This window comes from Ammospiza nelsoni, chromosome 1 (genome assembly GCF_027579445.1).
Source record: "Ammospiza nelsoni isolate bAmmNel1 chromosome 1, bAmmNel1.pri, whole genome shotgun sequence".
NCBI lineage: Eukaryota > Metazoa > Chordata > Aves > Passeriformes > Passerellidae > Ammospiza > Ammospiza nelsoni.
The window spans coordinates 100,773,762-100,789,583 of NC_080633.1; the positions used below are offsets into that span (position 1 = coordinate 100,773,762).

General features: G+C 38.5%; 1 protein-coding gene across 2 annotated transcripts in view; it reads right to left on the bottom strand.

Moving 5' to 3' along the window:
- Window positions 1–15,822, bottom strand: part of LDLRAD4 (low density lipoprotein receptor class A domain containing 4) — a 295,191-nt gene that overhangs the window by 233,783 nt on the left and 45,586 nt on the right. For both annotated transcript variants that reach the window (XM_059490082.1, XM_059490079.1), the window contains one exon: window positions 8,858–8,982. The gene's annotated coding sequence lies outside the window, so the exon portion shown is untranslated. The remainder of the gene's footprint in view (window positions 1–8,857; window positions 8,983–15,822) is intronic.

Consider the following 15,822-nt stretch of genomic DNA (forward strand, 5'->3'; position numbering starts at 1 on the left):
AAGGGTGGCTGCTTGGTCAGTTTGAAAGGAGGAAAAAGTTACCTCCAATTAAGAGCTGGTCATGTCAGATAAGATTACAGTGAAAAGCTCCATAATTAATATTACTGTCACAGTTACCCGTCAGTTCTGTTCTTTCCTTGGCACCAAAGTTTTCCCATTCATTGTGTAATGCAAAAGAAATATTTGGCTCAAACTAATGCCAATAATTTAAGAAGTCTGATTTAGCCATATGGATTTCATTCCCCATAGATCAATGACCATGTGCCAACAGGATGCAGGAGAAGAGTCTGGATTCTCACATACCTGCAGATAGAATCTGTGCATCTTATCTATGATATATACACAGCCTGTGCATGTGGATATCCTACACATTTGTCACATTTCTGTCTTCTCTAGTTGCTCCAACAACTTTTAAATCATCAATTAAAGATATTTCAGTTCAGAATTCCGCTTCAGTTAATGGATAAAGCACCTACTGATTGGGCATGCAGCAAATATAGGGATTTTGAGTCTTCGTATACAGCAGAAAAGTACATACTTAGTAATTTCTTAAGGGAATTCCTTGTATAGCTGCATCTTCCTGATAATTTTGGTTTCCTACATGAAACAAATCCCCCGAGTCAAGTTCTGACAATTAATGTATAGTGAGGAGGAGAGATTAGAGAATACCAAACAGATTAAACAATTTACTGTTTGTATGTAAGAATTCAGCCACTGAGGCTTACAAATGCATGCAAATGAAACCAAAAGGCTTTGAGAATCCTAACTGAAAGCTTTTACAGCTCTACAAAAGACATTAAGAGTATTTAGATGCTGGTTATAGGGAAAAAGCAAGTATAAACAGTTTAATATAGAAAAAAACTATACAGTTGCTCTTAATAAGAGAGAATAGTCTTAGAGTGTTTCAATGTGTTAATTCTAGATCATTATAAATTTTTATACTTCGAAAGCACTACAGAAGTTGAGTTTTGCTTTTCAAGTTCCCACAAAACAAGCATTAAAAGTATTGTGTGACTGGTTACATTACAAGATGAATGTAACACTTAAAATGACATTATCCAATAAAGTAAGTACTATTAAGAAAGGCAGAAGTTACATGACCAGTGTAATTTGTGTACAAATGCATATTATCATGAGATCATCAGGAGCTTAAAGAAAATCTAGAAATCAGAAGCTCTGTGTTCTGGGCTTTATTCGTAGGAGATACTTTCCAGACATGACATTACTCCTTTTTTTTTTTTTTTTTCATTTCTAATACAGCTGAAAAATATTGGGCCAAATAAATTATGAGCATAATAATGAGCTCTTAGTCCTCACTTGTTACTTCCCTTCTTTGATATTATCACTGAAGGATCAGAAAAACATGTCCCCATCTCTCTTGAGAAATCATACAATACTTTATTGTATGATTTGACTCTTTAGAAACACAGACCTAAATAAAATCAGGTATTTATCTGGACTGCCTTCATCTCTATCTTTATCCCACAGTCAATAATTATTAAAACTTCCTATGAAAAAATAAATGGCATTCCCCCCAAATCATGCCAGAAGGAAAATCACTGATGAGTCAAAGCTAGTCGTAAGTGGGACACAAAGTATGATTCATAAGTCATTGCTTTGGGTTTAATTCTTGAGAGAGAAAAAGCTCCATCAATAACATCAGACAGAAACTCAAACTCCCATTACAAAAACATACCATTAAATTCAGTGTGTCTTTTCATTCTGAATGTTTCTGTTATGTGTGTTCACCACAAGGGTTTGAAGCCACAACAGTAACCTTCAGCAGCTCCTGCAGGCAGTGAAATCTTGCAGAGGACACTGAGAGTGCTGGGCCACATTCCTGAGCTGTCTCCTACACAGCTGCAGGGCACAAGCTCTGTGTCCACCACTGGGGCAGAGGGAATGGGACCTTTCTGACTGAAACCACAACAGAACACCAATTATGGCCCCACTCGGTCATTGCCAGCATCAAGTTTATCAAAGCAGATGAGATTCACCTAATTTGCCTTCTTTTTTTTCAAATGTAGTATTTAGGCAAACTGGACTACAACACTAAAAAAGGAGATGAGTCCAATGAGATGATGGCAGAGGAACCAAGAGGAACAAGGAGCACCACCACTACTTTCAGGCAACAGATCAGATACTAAGCACTATGTCAAAATTACCTCTGGGCATCAGCTTTTGTAGCAAATTGGGTTCAAGGGCATTCCCTCTCCTCTGCACTGCATATTTATCTTATGTCTTTCTTTCAGCCCACACCCAAAACAGAGGCTTTGTGCAGTAATTCCATTTTAAGCCCAAAGGTCATTTATGACAAGAATATTTTTAATATTTAAAGTATAGTAGAGTATATACAGAATTCTAGATCAATAGAGAAACAAAAAAAAAAAAGAGACCAGGAAGCCTTTTTCATTAAGGAGGTAATAATACAGTAAAAGGATCTATAAAAAGCCTCATTCAAAACCCTGTATGACCTTGCTGTTCACTCACATCCTTCAAGCTGACCACTGAAAGAAATATAAAGTAATATTCATTTTCCCACATGCTCATGGCAGTCCAAACGACAGCTCTGACACTGGAAACAGACTGGCAAAATATTTTATTTATCTTTAACCTCAGCCATGAAAAATGTGAGAAATAAAAAATTAAAAAGCCATGCTGCTATTGGACATTTCACAACTTAATCATACATCATACCTGTACAGCAGAAAACATGCAACAAGACTAAACTTCTAAAGTGTAGCTGGATATAAATGTATGCTGCTTTCCCTGTCCTGTCAGCTAGCAGGCCTTTAAAGGAAGATTATCAAAGGCACTCCAGTCACTGTGATGTGAAGACAGAATAAGTGAGCATGACCTTGAGTTCTCCCTTTGTATATCATGGCATTTTTTTAAAGTATTTTTAAATCATCCAAACAGTAAGTACTAACATGGCTACTACTGAATTCACATGCTTTTGAATAGGATGATGAAAATTACTTGAATTAATGTCTTTTGGCTTATGTGCTCATTTACATTCCCCTCAGGAATAATATATTAGCAATGTCACTGCTATGAACAAGGAGGTGACATATCAATAACTATCATCTATTAATAAATACTTTACTCATTCCATGAGGTTAATCTTCATATGCACCCATGAGGCAGGAAATTACAGTCAGTATTTCCCCTGGGGATGCTAAAGTCATGTTATAGACTGTCCTAGTCCATGCAGCAATTCAGGTGTCAAAGCCATAAGTAAAATCTGTCAGAGACCTTGCCTCCTAATCCTACATTCTAATCACTGAATTTTGCCCATCTGATGAAAGAAACTATAAGAATCATGCTGCCTTATCATAACTGAAATTTAAAACTGACATTTATTAAAAGCTGTTATAAGCTAAAAGAAAAACTTGCCATTAAAAGGGGAAATTATGAAACCCTCATGATTTATCAACTGGTCTCCCCTTCATCTTCCAAGGACATATGTATGATAACTGCTAGAGTTACTGCTCCCTCAGATTAACACAGACCTTTATTTGGAATAAACATCTTTTATAAGGAATTTGAGAATGTTTTCTCTGTCTAAATTTATTGACTTCTCTTTACGCAGCTCCTAGTTCTCAAATACTCCCTGGAACGTGAACAGAACACCTATGATATGAGATACTGCTACTGTTGCCAAGAAAAGAAGGAGAAACACTGAGTTAAAAAAAAAAAAAAGATAAACATTTTCCTGCGCAACACAAATTCACTGCTCATTTCCCTAGTTTGTTTCTAATAAAATTAATAAAGTAATGAGTAGATAGGCACTCCTCTACTTCTATAAGAATTTAGTGATTGCCTTCAGGAAGGGAAAACTCTTGTGGTACTCACAATCTGCAAGAGTATTATAAAAGTTAGATTCTATCCATATGTTAAATATTTCCAGCACATCTGTCTTAGCTCAGGAAATGTTTTTAAACTTACAAGGACACTGACTTGAAGAACTGCCTTTAAAAGTAGTAGGAAGTGTATGAACAAATCCCTTAACAAGCTTTCGGATCTCTACCCATGAGTTAAAAGAAAAATTAGGTTGCCAAGATTTCAAGGAATTCAGAATGTCACTTGTCCAAACCTCCCCCCACAACATCTACCCTCAATGTGTGCAGCAATGCATTTCTGTTATCACCCAGAATCCAGGAGGCGAGAATGTGAGAAATAGTGAAGTTCTAATGAATTTTTAAAAATCAGTTAGGAGCTCAGCATGGAGATTTGAATGGGTTCAGGGGTTTGTGAAGATTCCTTCCATCTCAATTGTCACCTGCCTGCTCGTGCTGAACGCACTGATGAGGAAATCCTCGGAGCATGCAGCAGCAGCCCACTGCAGAGAGCTACGTCATTGGAAATATTCCAAAAAAAACTTTGGTGCCTGAAGAGTTCTTTCCTTTCCACAAGTTCCTTAAGATAGAAGGAAATTAATGTGGCAGGTTCTGGTAAGCACAGACAATGGCACTTTTTTGGGTGGGTATTACCTCACCCAAGAACACCCACTTGCTCATTTTTCAGCTGACTGAAGACCAGCTTCTTCTAGTACAGCCATGTCCTCCTACAGGGAACACTCATTTCCACTGCTGCTATAACAATTAGAAGACAACACTAATCACTGCAAGTACTACAGGCCCCTATACCCCATCACACACACACAACACACTGCTCATTTCTACCAGGAATTTCCAGCTTAAAGGAGAGTAGACAGATCAATATTCACAAAGTCTGGAACACAGCTCTTAACGCATATCCTTCCATAAGAGTTGGGCCAATACAAATGTTATTAAAAGCAAAGGAAAGGGGCTGGATTACCCATGGAATTATATAAATTATGAAAACCATAAAAGCAAATGTCAGTCTTGAAACAAAATACTAATTTAGCTGTCCTCCATGTAAGGCAAAAAAGCAACAAGTAACACATTCCTTGATGAAAACCACTCCTTCTAAACCTGAAAGCAAACCTAAACTGAAAATACAGGATTAAGCACTTCACCTTGTTTTGTGGGGAGTTTCACTGAGCACCACAAGAATATTCCTGTGTGCTTTATGCAAGGGTGTTTACAGGACAAGACTGAATTGCTGAGCCATTATTTTACTTGTGGCTCAGGAATCATTCCAAAGCAAACATGAGAGGGAATACAGCAACATGTACTTTCAAAATTAATCAAATGCATAATAAGTTTTAAGCTATGAAATTTTCAATTTCGTCAAGGTTGCTAAAGTTCAGCTCTAGTTGATCATCAAGATTATTTATTGCCTCGCTAGTAGTCAGTACTGACAGACAAGTAACCCCAAAGTCACTATCACACAACTCAGGAGATAAAAACTTCTTTCAAAAGTAAATATTTCCAGAAAGAAAACAAAATCCTCTATATTGCTGATAGTACAAATAAGCAAACAATACAGGAAGTCCATGCTTTTCTGTTCTAAATACAACATTTTTCCATAAAGGAATGTGTTTGCTCATATGTGAGAAAGGAGAATGAAAGTAAAGGTCCCTTAACTTTATTTCCACACAGTGGTAGCTAATCCAGCATATACAACAAAATGAGATCCAACAAATCTTATCTACTAAAATGAATGTTCTGGAACCTCACACTCATTCCTCTGTCTCAGGAGTCAAAATATTTTTATCTTCTAAACAAAAAATTATTCTATGCTTATGAGCATGCACAACATTTAAGACTGTCTCCTCATCTTTTAAATTCTTGCTTAAAAACTACATCTTAAAATTTTCCATAGTATTTCTTGCTGCGTAGGTAAACAGTTTCTCTTGTGCCAATGTCAATAGGGCAGTATTTGATACAACTTCACCCAAAAGCAAGCCCATCTCAAAAAATATAGGTAATACTTAGAAGATGCATGTGTTCATGATGCTTTATCTTCTCTTCATTTATGAGAAATTCTGAAATTTGAGCCATCCACTATAAGAAAAGAAACAACCTCTAATAACAAGAATTTCATCTACTCAAAATCCTCCTCAAGGGTCTCCAGAGAACCAGGACAACCCAGTGTTTCATGGCACACACTCCAAACCACTGAAGCAAGCACAAGCCAGATTGGAAGAGTTAAATAAAGCAGCTAAAATTCAGCAGCATTGTGAGCCATTCCAGACTCCGGTTACTGTAACCTACACTGGGTGTCCTCTGCATAAGCACCAGTGTGACTTTGTGGACTGCTGAGACTCAGTCTGTTGCAACTGGCATAAGTTGCCACAGGCGAGTAATCACAAGAAACTGACCTTGGCAAAAGCACATTTTACACTTCACTGCTGTTCAACTGTGTTATACTAAAGAGAGAGCAAGTGAGCACAAGCAGAAGGGGGAGGGAGAGAGAACAAAGGGGATAGACAGCATAAAAGTGAACGTAGCCATTTTCAGCTTTACCTGCTTTTAAGATTTTAAGAGAGGTACATCACACCTCCAATGCACATCACAACCTACACATAGTTACATCAATTCTGCATGGTATCATTTTTAAACCATCAGGGTCTGAGGAGATTTTTGGAGGAGGAGGAAAAAGAAAGGAGACTAAGTACTAAATTAGAAATTAAGATCTAAAAAAAATTCTCCCAGCAAGGAGGAGGGGAGTATAGAACTCAATTACAACTTCACATTTTCTTACCACTGGATTAATGCATAAATGAGGATTTTTAAATTGCTCCTTCCTCTTGTTTGGCTACACCTGTTGAGAGTCCATTTTTGAATCAGCAGCAACTAACAAAGCCTAAATGCATTCCATGAGGTGTGCTGCAAGATGTCTTAGTCCTAATTTTTAATGTTTCAGCTCAACGTTAACTTCAGCTCTCAACAGCCTGGCAGAAATTTGCAGAACCAGGATGGTAAAATCCCCACTGCTGCACATCCAGTTGTGTCTGGCTTTTCTCAATCATCTTGGTCTCCAATGGTTTGAATCAGTTATTTCCTGCTAAATAATTTTCTTAGTTTCTGCATTACTTTTCTTTGGTATTGATTACTGCATCTCCAAAGAAACAGGACCTGGCAGAGCAAGATGGCACAGGATCCCATCATTAGTGCTAACCCACATCCTGCCCAAATGTTACAGCAAGTTTAACACAAGGATCTAACCTTGAGGGTATGCTGGGTTTCCAGGACATTCACTGGATGAAGCAAAACATGCAGAGGTTTGTACGAGTTCCAAAAGACCAAATCGCTCTCCACTTGGGAAGGATACAAGGTATGCAAGTCTAGACAAAATAAAATGAGACCACATGCATTTCCTCTTAGGTCAGTGGCCTAACAACTCTATGCAGTTTCTCTTCCAGATCTTGAAGTCTGCTTTTCTCCTGTGCAGACAGTTTCTCTCTTCCTCATCTGGTTCCATAAATAACTCAAAACCCTGCTACAAAAGCCAGCCTTTGTTCCTCTCAAACATGCAAACCCTTCACATCTCTGTCTTCACAAAGTCTCCATTCCTCTATTAAAACTCCCAATCCTCCGCCTCAGTCCTCTAAATGTCATTACTACCAGTAAGCAGAAGTGACTTTTTTGGACACAGCCATGTTGTTACCTTAAACCATTCCCATCTGACATGGTATAATGACCTCCCCTGTCACTGGCCAGGGAGATACAAGACTCAGCCCTGACAGCAGATGGCTGCTTCACACACACACGAATTCGCTCAGCGACTCAACAATGATACCATCACGCTCAGCCTATAAATTATGAAAACAGCAATTCTATGAAGCATGACCTGAAATTCCAAGGGACTGAAGTATTTCCAAGTCTGCACTTCAGATCTGGGTCAAAAAGGTGTCAGCTGTGGATCTGCAGAATTTTAATCATCTCATCAGACTGTAGCTCCGTCTCTCACAAATACATGATGTTTGTAAGGCCCACGGGCATGCTTCCTCACACTGAGGCAGGACTCTGTCACACAGGGCTGGACAGGCCACAAAAATACTCACTGCTTCTGTGAAACGTGTGAGAAACTCTTGCAGGGTCTAGACAGAAAGTAAACTGATGTCTGTCACATTTTTCTGACTGCACTTGGGCACAAAACAGACTTATTAAAATTTTTATTTACTAAGTCCTATAGTAATTAGTTATAATAGATAGAAAAAGATAAAATAAAAAGGGCACAGTAGTTCTGCAACAATTTCTATGGTTCCTCAGGCTTGGCTGCCTATGGTCAGCATTTCTCACAATGACACACAGCAAAAGACAGAAAAGGGTGATGAAAAAAATACTCATATCCACAGAAAGAACAAATCTTTGCTTATACTAGGCCAAAAGTTAGCAGATATTTATATTACACAAGAGCACCCTCAGCTGAACATAAGGATTTGTAACCTCTTACTTCTTCCATGCATAACCTAAACAACAGGTTATTGAATTAGTCTCTCTCTTTGCAGCTCCCTTTGGGTGTCCCAAACCACACCATATTTTAAATATATGTGTCAATCAGTACTGCTTGAGTAATTTGACTTTATAGTTCACTAGCTAGGATCTAATTTTCAAGTCATTTTACTCATTAGGCAGAACAGAAACATTAACTGGGTCTTCCCCATCCATACAAGTACCAATAGGCTGGCTACTGCAGGCATCTCCCTTCTCTTTCCTCTTCCTTTTCCACCTTTTTTCATGTTAGAGAATTGCTTGAAACTAGTACATTTCCACAAAATATACAAGGGCTGACAAATCAAAATCTTTTAACATCTAAAAATCACTAGGAAGGTTTAGCTATAGAAATATATATATGGGTATGTATCTACACAAAGTATCCAAAAGATGATGATTCCGTGGTTGAAATGTTACTAGAATGGGAGTAATTTGACCTAACTATTCCTCTGCTGGAAAAAGATTAAGTTTGTTTGAATTACATTTACCTTTCTCGAAGTGTTTAAGAAAGAAGTCTTGTCTAGTTTAAACTCCTCCAATACAACATAATGATATCCTTGAAGTCCAGAGAGTCAGGAGAGTCTTGCTTCTAGTTGTGAATATGGAGTGTGATCTACAAGAAAAACAAAGTGGGGGGAAAAAAAGTTTGGCAGACAGTCCTTTATCTTTTCAATTGGTCAGTATTTTCAAAATCCTTACAGAAAATGGCCCTGACTCCAGAAATTTAATGAATCAAACAAACAAACAATCACTACTTGGTTTCCAGAAAGAATTCAAAGCAGATTTATTTTTCCATATGAAATATTCTGTTTCTCTCTCTTCGCTGTCTTAAACTTGAAGATATTAGAGCGAAAGGCATTACTTCCTCTCCTTAATTAAAAAAAAAAAACAACAACAAAACAAAACAAAAACAACCTTGCAGTGCTAGCATATTCTGCCATAAATTTAAAATTACCATCAGGGAATTTATAGCTTTTTGTTAGAACCTACGGAAGAGAAAGGCTACAGTTTCTCTGATGTGAAGTGCTAACACACTTCACAAAGTCTGTAGGAACTTAGAACTAAAACTATGAAAAACATAAAATACCCTTATCTCCTGCTAGACACTTCAATTAATCAACAGCTATTGGGGAATAAATTAAGTACTCAGCAGCTCTGTTGAATAAGCATGTTTTAGTCTGGAAACAGCTGTGAGAATTTCACCAAATTTTATTCTCTGCATTGTCCTGCTGCCTCTGGAGTTTCCACTTTTCTAAGGAACGTCATTTTTTCTGGAGAGCACATTGAGCCCATAATTTTGCAGATACTCATTGGGTATAGTATCAGCTCAGTCTTTCTAGTTCTTTCAGTGACAGCAAGAAAACTTACAAAAGCTTTGCCTCAGATTTCACAGGCATGTGTGTGCCTCTCTCTCAGTACCCCGGCCGACGTGCCAATATGTAGGATTAAACTTTTTCCAAGGTTGAATAAGCCACCATCTGTCTATCTTGTGTGGTGCTGTGCGCCATCCGGGAGACTTGTCCCTTAGAGCATGTTTCTACCATATGTCACTCCTGAGCGATCAGTTATGCCAAGACATTTGGGAAAAAAATGACTAAGTCGAGCTGGAAAACCCTTTCCAAATTCCAGAGGAGGTTTGCCAAGCCTGTATTTGCAAATAACTTCACATCCACCGGTTTTTGCATACATTGTGCATAACAATAAATAGTAACCTTTACTCAAACGGACAGGAGGTGTGTGCCCTCCACCGTCCCGAACTCAGGGACTTTTCAGTAAGCCAAGGGATTCAAGTATGACACATCTTCAGGAAAAATACAAGAAACTTTTACAGCGACTTTTACAATCGCTAAATTAATAAAGGGGGGAAAAAAAACATACTATAAGAATGCATTTTAAGAAAGACTCAGTTTGTTATTTTAAAGCCACAACAAACCAGTAATTTCTTTCAGAATACTCAACTAGAAATACCTAAGGCAACTGAATACAAGAACTTTTCCTAATAGTAACCATCCAACAATGACCATCTAAAGCGCTCACCTGCATGCAAAGTGATCACCGAAACTAAACGTTAAACTGCTGATACAGTCCATGCAATTAGAATTTGTCTAATAAAGAATATGACTCTATCCTATTTTAGATTTAAAGAACCATTTTATGTTCCAATTCCTCAATTATTAAATTAAAACTCAACCAACATCATTCTTATGGCCAGCTCAAGGCTGCTCATTTACATAACTGACTTTCAAGGGCACTTCCTCACACAGCAATTAATACCAGCAAAAAATCCACAGGATCTGCTACCTAATATTAAGGAAGACATTCTTGAGAACATTAAAAGAAGAAAGAAATTAGTAAATCGTGATTACATCCTCCTTGAGTAAGATTAACGTTGAAAGGAAATCTACTCCTAAGGGCAAAAGGAGAAATATTAAATATAAGAAGACAAATTATAGGAATCATTACATTTAGTGACAAAAGTGAAATTAGGAGCAGTACTAAAGTCCAAGAGAGAACACCGACCTTTGTGTTTTGCCTTCAGAATTTGGACAATCATTGAAAAAGAGGGAATACATGAAACAAGGATTCACTACAGCCCACTGAGATTTGTAGAAAAAAAACACATCAAAAAGCAGAAAATGTTCATGTTAAACAAAGAAAACCACTACTGAAAAAGGCTATTATTAAAGGAAAATGAGGTAAATTATCACCTTAGAATGGATTATGATTTCTTTTTTATTTATCTAATTTAAACTGCCTCCTTATGCACAAAGAGTGAAACTTGCAAAGGTGAGGATGTTGGTAACAAATTAGACGACCAAGGAAAGAGAGCCTCCTACTGCAACATGGACTTGCTGAATGGAAAGAAGACAGTAAAATAAATATAGACCAGCTAGGTAAATCTGGACTACTTGCCTACATAACACACCTAATGATATTGAAGCCGGCATATTTTCTGAAAGGCTCAGCTCCTTCCTGGCCCACTCCAACAGCCGGAGGTATTCACACTGTTGAGCCAAGAGAGACTGGAGAGGCTGGTTCTACAGCACCAACTTTCTGCTAACTCTCCTTATTCCAACAAGAAACCTTTAGGGTAACATGCACCTGCCCTAATGTCCTCCTTGCTTCTTGCATCCCCCTACAGGTCCCAATAATCTTCCCTTCAGGATGAAACATGATTTGCACATAAGACTGACCAACTCAAAGTTGCAAATGGGGACAAGAGAGGAGGAGGGAAATTCATCAAAGCTGCCAATTAAGAAAATTCTTATTCTGGAAAAAATTTGCACTATGAAGCCAGTCAACAGCTTCCTCACAGAGAGAGCAGCCATGCAGCTTCTGCACTGTCATCTCTTGCCAGAACTACAGCAGAAACAAGAGTTTCTCTTGAGCTTCTCAACAAGCATTGTGGAGATCCACACATATCTGTAAGGAAAAACTATGGAGCAACATAAAGGGAGAAAACACTGAAACCTGGACAAAGATTAAAATTTTTCCTTCCCTTTATTTTCAGCTTGGGGAGGCTCAGGATCCATCACCCATTAGTCCCACACCAGTGCAGACATCCAAACAGGAATCTTATCACTCTTTGGAAATATGATGCTTTTTACTTTGGTTTAATCACTAGGAGTTCCTTGGAAATTCTTGGCACACACAGGCTGTTTTCTTTTGTGTTCCACTTCAAGTATGTACTACGCCTCATCTCTCTGTTGTTCTCACACACTTTTTAGGGAAGTCTCAAGTCCCCTGGAATTCAAAAGTTCAGGATACCAATAACCACATGCAAATCCATTCTTCTAGAAATAAATTCATTCTTGTGGCACAACTAAAAGTTTCTGTTACATAAATGCAAAACTTAACTGAAACATCTACTGATAAACACAAAACTGCAAGACCTCAAAGGCAACAACATTGAAATTTATTTCCACAGGAAACCTCATTTAGCAGGTATGACTTCAGAGACAATGTTTAAAGACAAGAAGGGCTCTTCAAGCACAAGGCCAAACCCAAAGAGTAGTTATGTCCTCTGAGCCACCCATCTGCAGGGTATTTCATATATTCCCATAATCATTCATCACAATTTGCTCCCCAGTGGAGACTCAGGCAAGACTATTTTATTTCAGTGACCATGATGTAAGGGAGAAAATGCAGGTTGATGGGAAGCTATGAAATGTCTCTAAAAACTGCCAAGCAGCCAGTCCTCTAACATAAAGTCCATTTTGCAAGGGCTATGGTACTGCAACATAAAGAGTTTATTTTTCAAAAATGTTAATGCAATATTAAAACAATACACATTCTCTTTTCTTATGAATAATCAATACTCATAAAGTAACTTGAAGAAAGACAATCTCCACGTGCCATGTGAAAGCAGCTTGGAGTTACCTTTGCTAGGGGTGCAAAAAGAGGGATTGTTGAGGCAGAGGTAAGCCTTGCTTTTTCCAGTCACAGAGATAAAGCAGTTTTCCTTACGTAGCTTTCCTCTTCCTCACTTCCCCCTCCTCCACACAAAACCCAAGAAAAGCTGCCATTGCTTCAGGTCAAAGGAAAACAGGCCCAGCTGCCGTGAGCCAAACAACGTACAGGTTTGCTATCTCCCCTGCTGTTTTGGCTCGGGCTCTTCAGACTGGAAAATTCAGAAGCACGATCTCCCAAGCTCTATAAATGCCAGAACCATCTAAGAGGAAAATAGGACAAGGCCACCCCCAGGCAAGTTTGTACTAAAATCTGCTGGCTGCAAGGCAAAAACACAGTAAACATCGCATAGGGACAGACTGCTCCTCAGAAAATACTCCACAAGAACAATATAGCTTCCAAAGAAAGGCTGCGCTAAGGGGACTTCTGGAGGGAAAAAAAATGCAATGTTTTAAAATCCTTGTGAGGAGTTAGCAAGCTAATGGCACACTCAACGACAAATTGTTTGACAGGCAATATGCTTTTGACATTAATCCAAAGAAGAAATGTAAAAGCGACATTGAATGTTCTCTATGAAGTGGTAACAAATTGGGTATCCTAGAATAGTCCTGCAGCTCACTAAGGATATTTTGCTTTTGTCTGAACAATTGATTGCATGGAATAAAACAAGTGATAAAGGCAATTAATCATCAACATCACCACCCTGTCTTTTCGGGAAGGACAATTTTGGTTAAATTTTTGCAGTCCTTGAGAGATGAACTTTGCAACTGATTACAGTATGTTTTAACGTGCACTATACTGACTCAACCTTGAAAAACAAGCCAAAAACAGAAGTTAAAACATCCTTTTTCCTGTGTAGCTCCAATTTGCAGTAGCAAGAAGCTAAACAACATGCTCTCCACCAGATGGCTGAAATAAAAAGAACACTCCTTCTGATTAATTAGGAAATAAATGAATCTGCTGTTAGCACAACAAGTTACCATCAGGAAACCTGGGTTCCCATTAAACTTTGATATCTGTGCTTTCTCTGCAACTGTGTTCAAGACCATCCTCAGATCTGTCTCTCATCACAGACGCAAAGTGTTACACACCAGTCCATCACACAAAAGTATCACACCAGCCAGTGCACAACCAAAAGGGGAACTGGCCCTTTTCACAGACAACTAACACCACAGTTTTCCTAAAAGAGAATGCATCCATCACAGTAGAAACTAATTAAGGCCTCGTAGTGCTGTGAGGAGAATTGATGGGTAAAACCAGCCATCCCTTGTCAGGGTTTAGTGAGCAGGGGAGGCTCGTGCATGCTCACCACTTCGCTCTCCAAGTGAATCCAGTGCAGGCACTGTGAGGAGAGGGGTAATGGCATAAAGCATGTGGGACTTGCACAAAAGATGTATGAGTGCATGCACTTAGAACGTGAATATAATGTTTGCTGCTATGAGCTGAGTGACTCTGGGAAGAAGGAAACTGAACTTACCTGACCCAGGAAGGTGCAGATAAAAGCTCTTGGTATTGTCATTATTCCTCTGGTTTCTTGGCAAGAACAACTGCAGTGTTACACCAAACTTTAAAGAAGGATCATTTCAGAAGCTGGCTATGGGAAAGAACCTACCATATTTCAGGTATGAAGGACAATTTTGCCTTCTTTACTGATAACACATGTGCCTAAAGAGGCACGACGCCTTAGTGAGAATCCAGGACTGCCAACTAACCTACACCTCTATAATTTAGAGTATTTCTCCTATGTGCACAACTGAAGTTCTCAAACATGTTGAGTGTGTTATTTTCTAAGGCCAAAGGGAATGCAGGAGACATTTATTACAAACTAAATCTAGACTCCTTTTTAAAACCCAAGGTACTATATCCTATTAAGTAATTGAGAAAGCTCAGACACTTGGATAAGAAAACCCAAAACCACTTCCCCACCCATAAAAAAAGGGTTTCAATAATTTTAGACATCTAGGAAGGCTGTTGAGTTGTGCCAAATGACTGTATCTCGTTTTTCCTTACAGACTGGTGATACTTAGGTACTCTGGGAAATACAGGGATACACAAAAATATAGGGATACGCAAAAGAACATAGAAGACACTAGTATTTCAAAGTGCACCTATCCATTACATCACACATACAATTACAGGGGGGAAAACTATTTTTTGAACCTTTACAGTCAGAAAATTGAAAACTTCAATAAATGCAATATTCTTTGGCACAGTGTTTTTAGAAAACCCGCTTCTGTTTGCTTATGATTTATTTGATGCCTCCTTTAAGAGTTGTGTTGGCAGAGACAGTGAACAATAAACCTGTGTACCCTCTCCTCACCACTCACAACATTGAAGGTCTCAAGAATATCTTCCAATGCATCTTCTTCTCAAGATAAAAAAAAAATCCCTGTTTCCTGTGGACATAAGCCATTCTATATCTTACAAATGCTGCTTTTTCCAAAATTTTCTCATCCTGTTATATTGTTTCTGAGCTGAGGGACCTGAACTGCGCATGATGCAAGATGCTGGTGAGCCATGAACATACAAAGTGGCAAAAAGGATACCACCTCTTTAATGCTCTATTCCTTTACTAATATTTCCTAGTATTTGATTTGCTTTTCTGATCAGTGTAGAGTAGTGAGCTCTGGTTTTACACTGCTGTTTATTACAGCTTGGTAACTGACTCACACATGGCAACAGCTCAAGACTGACCATTATTTTCTCCCTATGTAGACCACTCTATCCACACTGAATTTTACCTGTCTTTCCACTACTCAGCCACCTAGCCATGTCAGTCAGTCCTTCAGTTCTTTTTTCATGGTCCACTTCAACCTTACTACTATGAGCAAGTTACAATCATAGCACACTCTCTCACTTCATCAACAAGGTCAAATGCCCAGTCCATCTACTCTGAGAACCACTGTGTGGTGACAAGTGACTGAGAACCACTTAAGTTATTCCTACCTTATTCCTCCCAACTTCTACTGATTCTTCCCACAGAGCTTGTATTCATCTTGGTAACACGTCTGTAAATACTGCATTATAAAGTAGATAGTATCCT